Source organism: Ambystoma mexicanum, chromosome 6p (genome assembly GCF_040938575.1).
Source record: "Ambystoma mexicanum isolate Mex_15411 chromosome 6p, UKY_AmexF1_1, whole genome shotgun sequence".
Lineage (NCBI taxonomy): Eukaryota > Metazoa > Chordata > Amphibia > Caudata > Ambystomatidae > Ambystoma > Ambystoma mexicanum.
The window spans coordinates 323933715-323950460 of NC_090935.1; the positions used below are offsets into that span (position 1 = coordinate 323933715).

At 48.7% G+C, this 16746-nt stretch overlaps 1 protein-coding gene across 3 annotated transcripts in view; it reads left to right on the forward strand.

Moving 5' to 3' along the window:
- Positions 1-16746, forward strand: part of SUB1 (SUB1 regulator of transcription) — a 275156-nt gene that overhangs the window by 62845 nt on the left and 195565 nt on the right. The window contains exon 1 of one of the 3 annotated variants that reach the window (XM_069627086.1): positions 8570-8643. The exons of the other annotated variants lie outside the window; for them this stretch is intronic. The gene's annotated coding sequence lies outside the window, so the exon portion shown is untranslated. Of the gene's footprint in view, positions 1-8569; positions 8644-16746 lie in introns of those variants that run through there. 3 annotated transcript variants of the gene reach the window in all.

Genomic DNA, 16746 nt, shown 5'->3' on the forward strand with positions numbered 1-16746 from the left:
AAATGCAGGTCTTCTTGAATCTAGCGGGTCTCGCCAGGCTCTGGGTCGGTGTTGTTTTCGGAGATCCCGTGTCGATTGGAAGGAAGGGCTACAGCAGACTCCGGTTACCCAGCAGGCTCTCTGGTCGCTGGAAATCGTCTGAGCCGCTTTTCCATCATTTTCCCCTTCGGTTTAAGTTCCAGTGCTCGACACATCTTCAGCTTTCAGGTTCGCAGTATTTATCAGGAATTACAGCACAACCTCTGCATTCTCTCCCCGCATTTTACAAGGGGCGGTCTGGTTGTCCAATCGGGACAGTCAGCCCCCCACTGGGATTTGTCCCCATTCAAGCAAGGCGTAAGACAAAGTGCTGGGGAGTTTTGGACTGCTCCCTCACTTCCTGCTCTCACTCCCGCCGAACATACAAAACACACAAAGGAATTTCCCGCCCTGGAGGTCAGGGGAAGGAAGAAGAAACAACAAACCCTAAAATGGCAAACAAAAAGGTTTGGGGACCATTTTAGCGAAGATGGCTCCATGCCATTTTGAAAAAGATGGCTCCCGCGGTTAGTGTTACTGGAGCTGCGAACAGCCGCGATGGATGCAAACCATGGTAGTTCATTATAAAACCACTGCCACCAGCCATTCAAGGTAAACCTGTCACTGTAACAGATTTGTTACACTATCCCCTTTCACATTAACTGTATCTCCCCAGCACTCCACAGAAGGTGGGGTGTGCAGGCTTCACAGTGTAAAGTGTAAAAAGGATCCAAAGACCCTTTCTATCCTTGGAAACTGTAGTTCAGTCAAGGTTAGCACAAGAACGTTAAAAGAGGAAACCCTAGGGCACCCCAGCAACAACAGGCACTTATTGCCAATAAGTTGTTAAAGATGATAACTTTAAAAAGACACTATGGAGAGTCTTAGAAATGACACCCATAGAAAGAGTTAAAAATTATGTGAGTGTGGAAAAAGGTTACCACTCACTGAGGTATTAATGAAAAATATCCCACTAATAAAGCAAAAAAGTTCTGGGGTTGAACCAGGAAAGGAAGATTTACCAGTTCTGTGCAAATCTTACCTAACAAGCACATAGTCTGCGTAGAGAGAAACCGTGTCTGCCCCCTCAACCCAGATCCCTTTTATAGCCCTATTCTCCCTTTTACAGCTGGCAAGTGGCTCCATACTCGACCGAAAATCAGCGGGGACAGCGGGCTACCCTATCTCGTGCCCCTGGTGATGTACATGCTACGAGATGGCACCCCATTGACTCGATGTGAGGTGTACTGATTCTGGTAGAGTGCCATTACCCAATTAATAAACCCTGGACCAAACCCAAACCTCACTAATATGCCATGGAGATGACCACAGTCCACCCTATTGAAAGCTTCGTGGGCTTCCAATGCGATAATTTCCAGGTCCGCCTTTAGACGCTGTCAAACCTACAATAGTTTCAGAACATGCCTCATATTATCGTGGGTGCTACGCCCCGTGATAAATCATGAATGATCACCATCCATGAGTCTGGGAAGGACCTCCATCATGCATCTGGCCATGATTTTAGTTAAGAGCTTGGAGTTTATGTTAGTAAGGGTAATGGGGCGATAAAAATCGCAAGGACAGGATTCTTACTAGGTTTGGGGTTTAGGACGGTCGTGGAAACAACCGTAGAAGGAGCAACCCTACCGAGACCATGAAGGAATTAAAGAGAATCCCCAGTGTAGGAACCAAAAGTGTGTGAAATTTCTTGTAGCAAAGAGTCGTAAACCATCGGGTCCGGGTCTTATTCGTCAGGGTCTTAAAAGCCCACTCCACTTGCCCCTGGAACTATAGGCACCTCTAGGGATTCCTGATCTTCCCCTGGTAGGCTCAGGAGATTTACACACTACAGGTACTGGGATGGTACCTCCCCCATGGCCGGCCCCCCCTTAAATACCACACCAAAGTGGGCCTCAAATCTTAAATTTATCAGCTTTGTCACGTTGCACCACCCCTTGACCAGCGCGCAGGAACAGCACTGTGTTTCGGTTTTGGAGTTTACGCTGCTTAGCTACCAGGAGCGGGTTAGCTTGGTTCCCATTGGCATAGTAATCCTGTCAGCCAAATGTTCTTCAAGCTTTTTACGTGACATCCTGAGCTCTCGCTGCCCCATTCGGGAGCCCAGTCTCATGCGCTCCTGTTCGCGTTCCCCACCCACCCGCCTCCAACTGTATTATAACCAACTGTCGCTTCCTGGTGTAAGCTGCAGATTTGCTGATTTTGGTTCTGACCTCCACCTTCATGGTCCCATGCAGGTCCCGAGTCATTATTTTCGCTGAAGTAGTTTAGATAACCTCACCTATCGCTCTCTATACCACCGGGTCTGTAAGCACCGGATCATATAACTTCCAAGGGTCGTCTGTGGGTCTCAGGCCTTCCCACAATTGCCTGGGACAGCGCTACTGGGTTGTGATTGGACATGGGTAGAATGTTCTTGGTACAAGGATACAGTCTAATCTGGAAAAACCCCCATGAACTTGAGAATGGAAAGTGAAATCCCTTGACCTCCCCGTGAGCCAACATCCGAGTCAACCAGTCCCATTTCATGAAGGAACAACCCAAATGTGTGTCGGCAGAGACTTGTCAACCAAGGAGTTGGATTCCGAGAAAGCTTCCTGAGCCACATCACAAAAACCTACAGGGAGACTAGCGTAAACTGACGCTCCCACACTAGGCATTTAACACTGATCTATAGAGCCCCTGTGGGTCATGAAGGACCCTGACCTTAGAACCCCTCCCCGCCTCGAGGCAAACTTGTGCGAATGCTTTAGTCTTCTGCTTATTATCCTGCTCAAGAAAATTAGTCTCTTGTAAGAATAACACAGAAAGCGACACATCTCTTGGTTTGCTCAACACAGATTTCCTTTTAACTGGGGCGTTCAATCCCCGTACGTTCCATGTGCCCATCAACACCAAAACCGCACCTTCACCTGGATATCGGGCTATCCACCCCCCTTGATCATTTCTCGACTCCTGTATTACAATGCCATAAACCAAGTGCCCATCCCACAGCAACCGTTTGTAACCCACCCTCCTCAAATCCTCTCTAAGCCCAGGCCTAAACAGTCCAGGGACAGAGAGGCCCTGATATTCCCTGAATGAGTCCATGCTACTGTCCTACCCAGTTGGTCCTACTCATCCTTCGATTTGCCTCATATGCAGACTTTGGTTCTCTCCTATCCTCTCGCAGACTCTTGCCACCATCTACAGCCCCGGTGGTCCAGTCTACCTATTCCCCCTAGGTGATCTGACCATGCCTCTTCTCCCCTTGTCTCCACTGCCAAGCTTCTCCTCTTCGGAGACTTCAGTATTCACCTCGACTCCCCTGATGCAGCCTCTCGACTCTTATGCAACCTCTTTGACAATCACTCTTCCTTCTTCCCTCCGATCTGACGCACTCATCCAGCCACACCTTGGATGCTCTCCTCTCAGCAGACATTCCCATCTCTAACCCTCTCACTACACCTCTCACCTGGACCTCATGGGTCCCGCGGTGAAGCCCCCGCCCGCAATCCTTCTCTGTCATGGGACTAATGAAGAGTGTCAGTTGCTGCTTTTGTTGCCACCTTCATTCCTCCACCCACTCCTGCCACTGACTCACACTGACAGCCCTTACTAACCAACTCTCCATCTACAACACTCTGGACATCCTTGCCCCTGTCATGAGGATCTGCATGAAGCCTGCCTCCAAGCGCAGCACTTGGCATGACTCTTAATTAGCCTCTCTGAAACGCAAGTGCAGAGCTGCTGAGCGGAAGTGGCAGGCTTCGAGCACATTCTCTGACAGACTGGCCTGCTCCAAAGGCAACAAATAATCCATCCGCCCAAAGAAGATGGCCTATATCCAAGCCCACATCTCTGGGGCCACTAACGTGGCTGAACTGTTCAAAATCTGCAAGGGACTCGCCAATCCTACTGCAGTCTCAATTTATGCTCTGCTTCCCTGACCCTCTACACTGCACTGGCCTCACTTCATTATTAAAACTCGGGACATCCTGTCTTCACTCTCATCTGCACCACTCCCTTCTCCATCACACTCTCCTTTTTCTCTCCTGTATCAGGTGATGAGGTCCCTAGTCAAGTGTACTCTATGAAAGTCTAATCCAAACCAGTGCTTCCCTGCTCCTCCAGAACTATCGAGGACAACATTGCCTCCCTTACTCCAACCATGGACAATTTCTGCAATTACTCCTTTGCCACTGGCTTCTTCCTGCAAGCACTCCCTTGTACACCCTTCCCTCAAAAAGCCTTCTGCCGACCCCTCCTTTCCAGCGAACTACCGCCATACCTCCATTACCACCTTCCTGGGCAAACACTTGGAGAAACTGTCCATCTCCCAGCTATCCACCACACTGTATCTCTTGATTGTCTCCTTGACCTCCAGTCTGGCTTCAGAGCAGCCAGAGGCACGGAAATAGCACTCCTGAACACCAGTGATGGCTTGTTCTCCAATCTCGATTCCAACTCTCCTTCCGTTCTCATCCTTCTTTACCTTTCCTCTGCCTTTGACACAGCCAATCATGCCACCCTTAGAAATCAGCTCTGTGATACCCTTGGCATAATGGACATGGCTCTGGACTGGTTGTCCTTCTTCCTCTCTGACCTTCCCAGGTTCAACTGGGCCCTTTTCTTTCCTCCATCACACTCTCCACCTGTGGTGTCCCTCAGGGCTCTATCCTCTCGCCTTGGCTCTTCAACATTACCTTGCCCCTCTAGCCCATTTGATCTCCTCCTTCTCTCCTCACTTCCAGTGTTATGCTGACGACACACAGCTCTCCTTCAAGCTTCCCTCAACTGCCTCCTCTACCTCTCTCATTCCTGACTGTCTGTCTGCTCTTCAGGCATGGGGCACTGCTAACGATCTCTGCCTTAATGCCATGAAGACTGAGATCCTTCTCATTGGGACCCCAGCTCCCTCCTACTCTCTGGCCGCCTTCCATGGACCCCCTCCGCTCACCCTCCTCTGAGGCAAAATACCTTGGTGTCATCTTGGACTCCCCTCTCTCCTTCCCTCCTCGCATCACGGACCTTGCCAAGAAGGCCTACTTTCAGCTGCACCTCCTCAGAGGCATTCTCCCTTTCCTCACCTTCCACTAGAAACTGTCTCTCCAGGGCTCTGGTCCTGTCCAGGCTGGACTACTGTAACAGCCTCTTCTTCAAGCCGCCTAATTCATCCCTTCGCCCCTTCAACTAATCCAGAATAGGACTGCAAGTCCTTGGCATCAAGCCCAGGTACCAAATCTCTCCAGCCCTAAAATCTCTCCACTGGCTCCCGGATGCTGCGAGTATCAAATTCAAGACGCACTGCATCATCCACAAGGCTTTCTGGGGCCTGGGACCCCACTACGTCAAACTCCCTCTACCTAAATACCTCCCTGCTGGAGCCCTTCAGTCTTCTAGCTCCAACTCTCTGCCGATCGGATGCTTTTCCAGACACAAAATGAGGGGGGTAGATCTCTCTTCTGCAGGTGCCTCCCTCTGGAATGGCCTCCCTTCCCCTCTCAGACTTGATCAGATCTCTTTAAGTTCCAGAAACCTCTCAAGACCCACCTTTTCTCTTCCTCCTTCGCTCTCCCCTACTAATGTCCCTCTCTACCTCTTTTGACTGGCTGCCTTGTTCTTTCTGATTCTTTTTTTAATAACATATTTTATTTATTTTATAAACGTAAACATATACATACAAGTTAATAACAAGTCATCGCTCGGGCATACAGGCAATCACTAAGCATAGCTCTTCATGCACATTGCAAGTTTCAGAGTTTTAGGTCCTTCATGAAATGGGTTACTAGGCGTCCAAATTATACATTGTGCAGATGAGTCTTCGCAGGACTCCAAACGTTTATCAAGTCTATTCATGGGTTCGCAGATCCCTACGTGTCTTCCCATTTTTGCCAGATCTTGCGTGCTTTCCCTGTCAAGTCTATTCATGAGTTCGCAGAGCCCTACGTGTCTTCCCATTTTTGCCAGATCTTGCGTGCTTTCCCTGGGCACCCTCTGGTAGTGTATATTCTCATTTCCATTTGCACACAGATATCCACGTCTGTTATCCATTGGTCACATTGAGGGGATAAGGGTGAGCCCCACAATTGGGCCAGATTCCTCTTTATGAGTCCCGTGGTTGTTGCCAGCATGAGTTTCTCATATCGGAGGATGTCTAGGTCGTCATCCATCCCTAGTAATAGCAATTTGGGGTCCATGGGTATTCGTCGGCCGATGACTGCCGATAACCTGTCACAACATTTCTGCCAGAAAATTTGGATTCGTGGGCATTCCCACAAGATGTGAAAAAAGGTCCCCCTCGCCTGTTGGCACCTTAGACAGTTGGGATCAGTTGCTCTCCCCCATTGATGTAAAGCTTCTCTCGGATAGTATACCCTGTGTAGAATTTTGAGTTGGATCAATCTGATTCTAGCCGAGATGGCAATTTCCCTCGGATACATGAGTGCTTTGATCCATTCTTCCGGTTGTATTGGTCCCACATCTCTTTCCCATTTTGCTTTCAGATCTGTAAGTTCCGTTGTGGCGAAAGAGGCTATTGCATTGTACATTGTGGAGGTTATTTTATTATCGATACGATCTACCACGATGTTTCTCTCAATTGGTGTGCAATCTGGAATGTTCGGTGGGTCGATCTCACATGTGATAAGTGCGTGATGTATTTGTCTGTAATGGAAGTGTTCTGTGGGGGGTAGGTTGAATTTGTCCTGCAGGGTCTGGAATGGTATTATTGCTCCATCTTGTATTATGTCTGCTAGCCTTGTTATCCCAGCTGATTCCCAGGTCGCCCATTTTGGGATTTTACTTAGCTCCGGCAGACGTTTGTTACGCCATAGGGGCTGTGCCAGCGTGAGTTTCCCATCCCATCCCAGGTGCTTGTGTGCATCTAGCCATATTTGCGTTCTATGTGCTCTAATCGTGTTGGGGATCATGCGTACCCTACTATTGTAGAGGGTCTCTAATGGGGTGAGCCCGGCACTCATCTGGCTATCCGCTTTAATATGTGGTAGTTCAGGGTTGTTATGCAGGATATCATTTATCACCGGCATCTGGGCTGCCCAATAATATGTTTGTAGGTGGGGCAGTCCTATACCTCCTTCCCATGCGGAACGTTGTAGGGTTTTGAGCGCGATCCGTGGATGCCCTCCACCCCAGAGGAGCTTTCTGAGAGTCTCATCTATTTTTAGGAATTCTATCTTGGGTACATACAGTGGGGCGTTTTGGAGGATGTACACGAATCGTGGCAGAGTGAGCATTTTAAACATTGCCGCCCTTCCTAGCAGGGTGAGGGGTAGGGTCATCCAGTGTTTCACATCATTCGCGAATCTATCTCTGATTGGATGGAGATTTTGGGGAACATATTGCGTGAGGTCCGTCGCAACCTGTACCCCAAGATATCTGAAATGCTCGGTTTCTACTCTATATGGGCAATTGTGTAGAGCTGTCGTATCAGTTCCTTGGATCGGAAAAAGGATGGATTTGTTATAGTTTACCCGTAGACCACTAAATGCTCCGTATCTATTTAGTATTTGGGTGACGATGGGGTATGATACTAGTGGATCACTCATGTAGATCAGTAAATCGTCGGCATAGAGGGAAACCCTATCCTCCCAATCTCGGGCCCACCGGAACCCCTTCCACAACTGTGATTCTCTCAGCATTATTGCCAGGGGCTCGATTGCCAGTGCAAATAGCATTGCCGAAAGGGGACAGCCCTGCCTGGTCCCTTTACCCAGGTTAATACTACGTGATGTCCACCCGTTTACCCTTATCTCAGCTGTCGGTGTGTTGTAGAGCAGCTTGACCCAGCCTATGAATTGCTCACCCAACCCCATTTTACCCATAATGCTCCACAAGGCCTCCCAGTGGACTGAATCGAAGGCTTTTTCGAAATCAATCGCGAGGAGTGCTAGTGCATCCCGCAGCGATGGAGACTTCTCAATGGCGGCATGTAGCCTGTGGATATTCATTCGTGTGGATCTCCGTGGCATAAAGCCACATTGGTCTGGATGGATAAGGGTGTGTATGACTGTCTGGAGCCTGTTAGCCAGTGTCTTGGCCAGTATCTTAGCTTCTATGTTTATAAGTGAGATCGGCCTGTAGGAGCTGCATATGTTTGCTGGTTTGCCTTCCTTATGTATCACCACTATAGTGGCCTTTCTCAGATCCGGGGGCAGAATTCCTTTACCTTTGGCATATAGGAACATTTTATGCATCTGTGGTACTATGTGCTCATTGCCGATCTTTTTCCAAGCTTCCACTGGGAAGCCGTTAGGCCCTGGGGTTTTCCCATTTTGGAGTTGGGATAGGGCTGTCGACAGTTCTTCCTCTGTAATCTCTGTTTCCAAACTCGCTCTTTGCGTATCGCTTAGGTGTGGAATGGTGAGTGTGTCCAGGATGCTGGGATCCAGTGCAGTCGTCGGGGGAGCGTACAATGCCTCATAGTACTCTGCAAAGGTTTCAGCAATGCTTGAGTCGGTATAGGTCTGTTCTGCATTCCTGGTAGTGATACATCTTATCTGGTGTTGACCCTCCTCTCTTTTTTCCAGCCACGCCAGCATTTTGCCGGCCTTGTCCCCAGTCTCGTATAGCCTGGTACGCATTGTCCTGTGTGCCTGTTTCGCACAGGTAAGTGTGACATCATGCAGCTTCTTTTGTGTCGCTTGTAGGGCTCTGTTGTCATCTGATGCGCCTGTGTTTATATATCGCACTTCAGCGTTTCTGACCTCTGTTTCAGCGTCTTCAACCTCCTTCCTGTGCGCTTTTTTGTGTGCAGCAGTCCAGCTCAGTACTACCCCTCTCAGGGTTGCTTTGTACGCCTCCCATATGGTTCCTAGGTCCTCTATCGAGTCCTGGTTTGTTTCGAAATATGAGACAGTGGCTTCCTGCATCTTTTCTACTAACTCTTTGAACCCTAAATAATACGAGTTCAGGCGCCAAGTCAGTGGAGGCCTGGGTCGTTCTGTTTCGAGTAGGATCTTCAGCGGTGAGTGGTCCGAGATCCCCCTGGGCTGGAGTGTTGCCTCCGTTACTTTATGTATGTCTACACCAGGGAGGAAGAAGTAGTCTAGTCTAGACAACGATGCATGCGCGCCTGAATGGAAAGAGTATTGTTTCTCCATCTGGTGCAGATCCCTCCATGCATCCTTCAGTCCCAATGCTGTGGCAAAGATGGCTAATTTCGTCGGTATCATCGGATTTCTCCCCCTGATATGTGTACGATCTAGATTAATGTCCATTACATCATTGAAGTCTCCACCTACAACTAGTATATCCGCGGTGTTGTTGGCTATGATCGGTGTGATGTCGTCGAGTAAGGTATTTGTGAGCGCCGGGGGAGCATAGACCGCCAGTATGGCAATGGTTTGATTCCATAGCGTTCCATTTATGTGGACAAATCTCCCTCCGGTGTCCTGAGTTATGTTGGATATCTCTATAGGGATTCTTTTGTGTATTAATATAAGCACACCTCTCGAGCCCATCGAGAAACCTGCATGTATTGCTGTACGGTATTTGGTTCTTTTGAAAAATTGGCATCTTGTGCCGGCCAAATGTGTCTCAGTAAGCAGTATTAGGTCCGGGTTATTTCGATTCAGGTATTGTGTTACTAGTCTTCTCTTGATACTGCTTCCCAGGCCATTGACATTCCATGTCATGATGTTAAGTTTTTTGGTGTCTGTCCCTTTCGCACTCATTTCTTATCTTGTTCGTATGTCTGTGCCATTGGTAGCAGTTTAGACGAGAGGAGTCCTGCTCTATCGGTGTTTGGACTGCCCTGTTGTCTTCCCATTTCAGCGTGCTTGTCTAAGCCGTGCTTTCCTTGTTGCCAGCATAGAACGTGAACAAATCCCAACTTACCCCCCTCCCTATACTCCTTCCCCAACTGAAGCATCTGTCGCCCACACAACCAAACTTAATCAAACCGTTGAACTTGGGGTATCTCTTGTCACTGTGGCGGTGGAGGTGCCGTAGTGAAGAGTCCGTAACTTGCTTAGGCCGCCGTGGGTTGGTGGTACCACGGCGGGTGATTGCAGGGTCTGTTCTATACCGATTGCAATCGGGGGGGTGGCTTGCGTGATGTGTCTTAACGCAGCCGCCAGCCGTTCTGAGTAGTGTTCTTTCCTGCTCGTGCCTCCGTATGTTTGTCGGTTGTGTTTAGGCGTCGGCATTCTGTGCTATTTCTTCCATCGGTTGCTGTGGCGGCTCATTTGGTGGCCTGTTTGGTCGGGGTCTATTTCTACGGTTTTCCTGTCTTCTCCATGGGCCCCATTCACCTTCTAGGTTGCGTTCTGCCCAGCTCCATGCCTCTCTTGGATCAGTGAAATGCACAGTAGTGCCCTTATGAAAGATTTTTAGCTGGGCTGGGAATAGCAGACCATATTTCACATTCAGCCCTTGTAATCTCTTTTTGAGAGTGTCAAAGGATTGCCTTGCTCTTTGTACCTCTTTGGTGAAGTCGGGGAAGAAGGCTATCCTGGAGCCGTTATAGGTCATGGCTCCATTCGTCCTTGCCATGTGGAGTATCGCGTCGCGATCTCTGTAATTTAGGATCTTGGCTATTATCGCTCGTGGCGGTGCTCCGGGAGTTGGTCTGCCAGTTGGTATCCGGTGTGCCCGTTCAATTGAGAAGAAGTTTGAGAGAGATTTAGGAGCGAATAAATCGGCGAGCCATTGTTCGAGGAACAGCTCCATGCTGGGTCCTTCTTCTTTCTCTGGCAGGCCGAGGATGCGGATATTATTTCTTCTCGATCGGCCCTCTCCCTCTTCCACCCTCTCCTCCAGTAGTTTAATGCGACCTAGTGCTGCATTCATTTGCTGGCCCATGCCTCTCACATTGTCTTCTGCCACTGATATGCGCGCCTCCGCCTCCCCTGTACGAGATGATAATTTCTGCAGGTCATGGCGCAGCAGAGAGACCTCCGTACAGATGCTATCCATTTTGACTTCCATGGCAGATCGAGAATTGGAGATAGCATTCATCACGTCCCTAAGGGATATGTCGGCCTCAGGGTCTGGTGATTCATCGGTTCTATTCTGGGCCGTGGAAGATGTCGGGGCAGGCGTTGTGTATTGTTCCATTGTGTTCTGGGTTCCAGTTCTTCTAAGCCTATCTTTGCCCATGTCCGGTGTGTGGGGGGGTGCTGCTCTTGTGTTTCCCCCCGTTATTCTTGGCAGAGGTCGGGGAAGCGTAGGCGGGCTGGCGGACGGTAAGCCCGGGGTGCCGTTTGCTAAGTTTCGGTGTCTCAGGATCGCGTCTCCCCTCCTCCCCTTCCTCCTTACCGGCTCCGCCGTATACCGCTCACCAGGCTTCGTTCGGCACCGCAGCGGCCGTTGCTGCTGTCGAAGGATCGGAGCGCCCGCTCTGCTTGGTCTGTCGTGCTGGTCCCGCAAAGTCCGTTGTTGTTGCAGGCCTCGGCGAAGCCGGGGGTCATTCCGATAGATGGGCGTCCCAGCAAGGACCGCGGGGAGTGGGGGGGGTCAGCACTGATAGCTTGGGCGGCTGAGTCCCCCAGCGATGGTTGGCGTCGAATCTGCTGGATGGGCCCCTCCCAATTTCAGACTAGTTTCTTTCGATTTCCACGAGAGGCAGCGCCTGTGGGTCTAGATTGTGTCTCTGTCGGCCATTTTGATTTCCGTTTGGCGCCGATTGCTTCTCCTTCTAAATGCCGATATCTCGGGATTGGCGCTTCGGAATCAGCTCCAGTTGCAGATATCGTTCCTACTAGGGTTCCGCCACCCTGTAGGAACCTTTTTTGGGGCTGGATTAGCCCAAATTCGCAGGATATTGCAGGATGTAGCTGGCGGCTTCGGGAGCTCTACGGGCTCACGTCTTCATCGGTCGCCAGTTGGCCACGCCCCTGTTCTTTCTGATTCTTAAAGGGCACCAGGTCCTCCTCGACCAGTCTATCCTGCATTTGTGTCTCCTGACCTGCTCACCCCCTCCCCCCAACCTGCATTTGCCCTTCTGGGCACCTTCCCCCTGTACTAGTCTGGCTGGACCTGCACCCCTCCGAGCCCTCCAGCCCTGTCTCTCGCACTTGGCACATGGACTTTCTTCCCCTGCACACTCTGCATTCCCCTGGCACTTGTCCAACTGGCCTCCCCGTCGCACTCTCCTAACCCATGGGCCCTTCCGCCTTGACGGCACTTCACTCTCCTCCGCACTTCTTATTACACTTGCACGTTCCGAATGACACTAAACCTAGTAGGACCGTTTTGGTTTTTCTCTTCCATGCCCCCCTTTTGTCTTGTTGCATCTCGAAACACATTTTTGCTTTATAGGCGCATTATAAATACCCAATTAATAACATTGCGTCTACATAGTGAGTTTCAGCTAGCATCGCTGTCATACTTTCCATTTCATATATCTTCTGGGCTTTATGGGCCCATTCCCCATGTGTGAGAAGGTGTTGTTTGCAGTTTAAGCATACTTTGGCCAAGAGTAGGTTCTGTGCCATGTGGGGCAAGGCAGACTATTGATCCCCCTCGTTTTCCTAACCAAATAATCGCTGGGTCCAAGTTCTGTTATTCCATCTAGGTCCCTTACCCATGCCAGGTCTTCCTTGCAGAAAGTTTGATCCTGAGGCCATCCCCACTAAATGTGCCTGTCCGAACACATCCCCTTTCAACATAGCGTGCTGACCCTAGGGTACATCCTGGCCAACCTACTAGGCGACGGCAAACATCTCTACAACAGCCTACAGTAATGCATCTTGTGTTGCTTTTTATTTGTTGAATTTTGCTAAAATACAACCGACTGCCTTTTTACCTTACTTTTATGTCTTGTGAATGGACTACAGTAATATTAGAATTTGAATGCTGAGTGATAGTTGAAGTTCAGATTTAACAAATCTGTGTGCTATTTTACCATGCAACATTTTAGTTACATTTTCAAGGCAAGTCGCAGGAGCTGATTGGTGGAACTATGTCAGTCCCCTATAAGAATGTGTATGTTGAGTGACCCTGATGGGGTAATTTCTGGCCAAGAAATGTATTGCCCCAACACCTCGTGACATCCCATATCTTCCCACAATTACGTGATGGTGCTGATCAGTCAAAAACACTTTGCCACTGCTCAATATACAACTGGATAATCTGCTAAACACGGATTGGACAGGGTATCCGGAGATGGCAGGTGCGACACATTCATACCAAGTCTGACAATTATGAGCTCTGCGAATATCAGCGAGAACACTTTACAATGTTGCACCCTCTGTACACGAAACCTCCCTCTGCCTATTGGCCCCTTATCACGTGCCCCACAACCCCTATCCCATTGCTCACTTCACGCCTTGCTGCCAAATGTAGTCTGAAAAAATATACCACACTGGCTGGATTTTAATTAACTGCATTTAATTTCAATTTCCCTACCAATTCTTCTTGCACACCCAGTGCCTAACTCATCATCCTCGAAAGTATCTCAGTGATTTCCCTGGGACTGCATTATCCTGGGAAATTTCAGTCTCACAACTTTCCTGCACACTGTTTCTGCTGAATAGTGAAAACACTGCTGTCACTAGAACCTGCAGCAAGTGCTCCAGATAAGATTTTGAGGTGGGAGTATTTTACGCATGATTTTTCAAATTAGAGCGTAAATGCAATTTCAAGAGAGTCAAAATTAGTTTTCTCCTCTGCAAGAGAGTAAAACTTATCCAACACATACGTTATGGGTATGAACACATTTTAAAAGGGTGCGTGCTTTATTCTGTGTTGCTCGCTTAGCTGTCACAGATTTGGTCTTTCAATTGGAAATTCACCATCATGCATAAGAAGGCTAGGCTGCTGACAAAAGAAATGCTACATTGCCATCTAGTGGTGGAAAGTATGTTTTTTTAATGAATAAATCAAAGCGTACACAGTATGCAGTACAAAATTAAATGGTCCGTATTTGCCATATTTACATGCGTAAAAGGGCAAGATACGCACGTTAACTGGTAGGCTGCCTGCAGCGCTTTATTATGAGCTGTGTGCGAATTTCTTTTACTAATGTGGGGGCCCAAAATAAAATGGCTTCTTTACTGTTCACGTATTGCTGAAAGCCCTCTTCTCATATACCTCCTAAGGCACCCTGTGCCCACGCTTTGCGAACTATGCCACTGCTACACCAAATCAACCATCTTTCATTGTGTCCCCCGCACAGGGTTTCTCACGCTGTGCGTGCACTGTCTCCCTATGCCTGCTGCGTTCATTTACTTCCCTACTCACGATGTCACCACCCACGTCACTCTTGATGTCACCATACTACTTGCGCAACTGATATGTGTGCCCCAAAACTGGCAGCGTTGGACCTGGGCCGTTGCAACATGTGCATTCACATGTATGTCAAATATGCCCCACAATTTGCACTCACCACTAGCTAGTGTCTCAATGTAGAGTAATACATTGTGTGCTATGTACAAGGATCGAAATTGGGATTTGTTGCCCAAGAGGAAAAAGCAGCTCCTGGGTATCGGGCATTCCCCATTAGGCCGGAACTACCAATGGACATATGCCGGAGCTATTACATAGTGTGCAGCAAATTGTACGTAGATGCAAAACAGGTTGGTGTCCATTATAATCCATTGTGCGTTAAATGTGTCCTTTATCCGTTCTTATACATATCCCCAAACGTACAGTTAATATTACAAATCTGTTTGTATGGCACCGCTTGCCTGAGGAGTCAAAAGAAGATCTGGCCCTATCCAGAGGGTCTTGGAGCATCTTATATAAGGATCAAAGATTGAAAAGGTGCGAAGTGAAAAGGAAGTTGTGAAATATTTTCATGATGGGAAGATTAGAATAGACAAGTGGTAGAAGGGGAGGTGGAGTGGCAGGATTATGTGTGGGGAAACAGGCTTGTTTTGGAGTTCTTTCTGAAAGTGGCGATGGCAGGTGCATTGCAGATGTGAAGAGGTAGTGTTCTAGGCTCTGGGTGCCCACAGGGTAAATGCTTGATTTGTGTGCACGTTGGTTTGCAGAGGGGAATGGTGTAGGAGATGCTGGCTTGTTTGCCTGGTGTTTTTGTGGGTGATTTTGAGTTAGTCTTGAAGGTAAGATGGGGTTTTGTGGGGGGATGGCTATGAAAACCATGCAAAGTCCTTTAAAGGTCTAGAGTACGGGGATCCAGTGAATCTGGAAAGAGCTGAGGTTGATTTGTGAATGTTTGGGTAGGCAGAGGAGGAGTCTTGCTGCCATATTTTGTAAGGCTTGCAGGGGCAAGGGTGCCATGGAGGAGTCAGGTGAGTGAGGAGAGCATTGCTGTGGTCCAGTTTGGAGAGAACCCGTGTTTAGACAGCAGTGCGTAAGTCATCAGGAGGAAGGCTGTCTGATCTTTCTAGGAGGTGTAGTTCTTTGTACCAGGGGGTGAGTTCTTGTTTGTGTCTGGGTGGTGGTGGGGATGGGGGGGGGTGGAGATAAGCTACTTCATTTTGGAGAGAGTTTGAGGAAGTGGTTGGCCATCCAGGTGGCTATGATGGAGACCGCTTTTGAAGGTGTGTAGTTGAGGGGGGATGAGATTTTGAAGTACATGTGTGTTGTCTGAGTATGGGTGCAAATTTACATTGTGTTAAGGGTCTGTCCAAGGGATTCGACATATGTTGGTGAGGAGTGGTTATCGGGAGCATCCTTGTGGGATGCCATACTTTGCCTGGGTGGGGGTCGGATTGAAAAGGGGGCATGGGGACAAAGTGTATCCAAAGGCAGAAAGTGAACCAGTTGAGGACAGTACCTGAGAGTTTCATCTTGTGGGCTAGGATGTCTAGAAGAATTGTGTGGCTCAGTGGCTCATCAGCTGCAAATACAAATCTCCCATACAAGCCAGTTGAAGTTTTATGTAGGATGAATAACACTGCATTTATTTTTATCCCCATTATTAATCCTTGTGACTTAGTGGTGAATGAGTAAAACTATTTCGGATGCTTGTTAATTTGCTTAGAATCACATGCTGTACATATAGTCCGACATCTAGTGGTAATCGCGGAGTATTGTATCTTTCTTTCGAGGATCAAAAGGGGACGTTGACATGGGCGGGCCTGTAACACTATCCCTAACGTGACGCGTAGTGTACAGTGTACCCAAAATCCCCTCACACGTCGAGGTCCCTCTCATTGTTTTTTCTACCCAACTAGTTGGTCGCCCTATGCGGGTCTCGTACGAGATATATTGCAGATTCTTAATTTCTTTGTCTCACGACCAATGGTTGTTAGTCTTCGACTTTCATCTTCGGCTACCTGTGGACCCCTACGCCGAAGAAGTCTACTTCTTTCGGCGACTGGTGCATCGGTCGACGCCGTTAGCCGCGTGGTCTCGGCCCTCTGGCCAGGCCTATACAGTAGTGAGAGTGGGGCCCTGGGGTTTGATTCTTTGAGATGCATTTCCTTTTCTCCAGCATGGGATCTGGCATGGATTCACATGCTCATGAATATTCACCGTCGTCGGGCTGGGAATCCTCGGTAAAGAAAAAATTGGTTTCAGTTTCACGTCTTAACTGCCTTTCACCGAACAACCAATCACTGGTCCCTGGGTCATACTGCCCCCAGCCAATGACTGTCCTTTACCTAAGCCCCTCCTCTGGCAGCCAAATTCGGATTTTTACTGCACATTCAAGTGTTGAGAGTCCTCGTGCTTGGCTCTCAAGCTTTTACTGCGTTTTGCGACTTTTCTAAGAGTTTTGCTCTATTTCTTTCGGCCAATCGAGCCTCAAGCTCCATTATTCCATCTTCTGATTAACGAGGAACCGTTTTTCGAATTCTT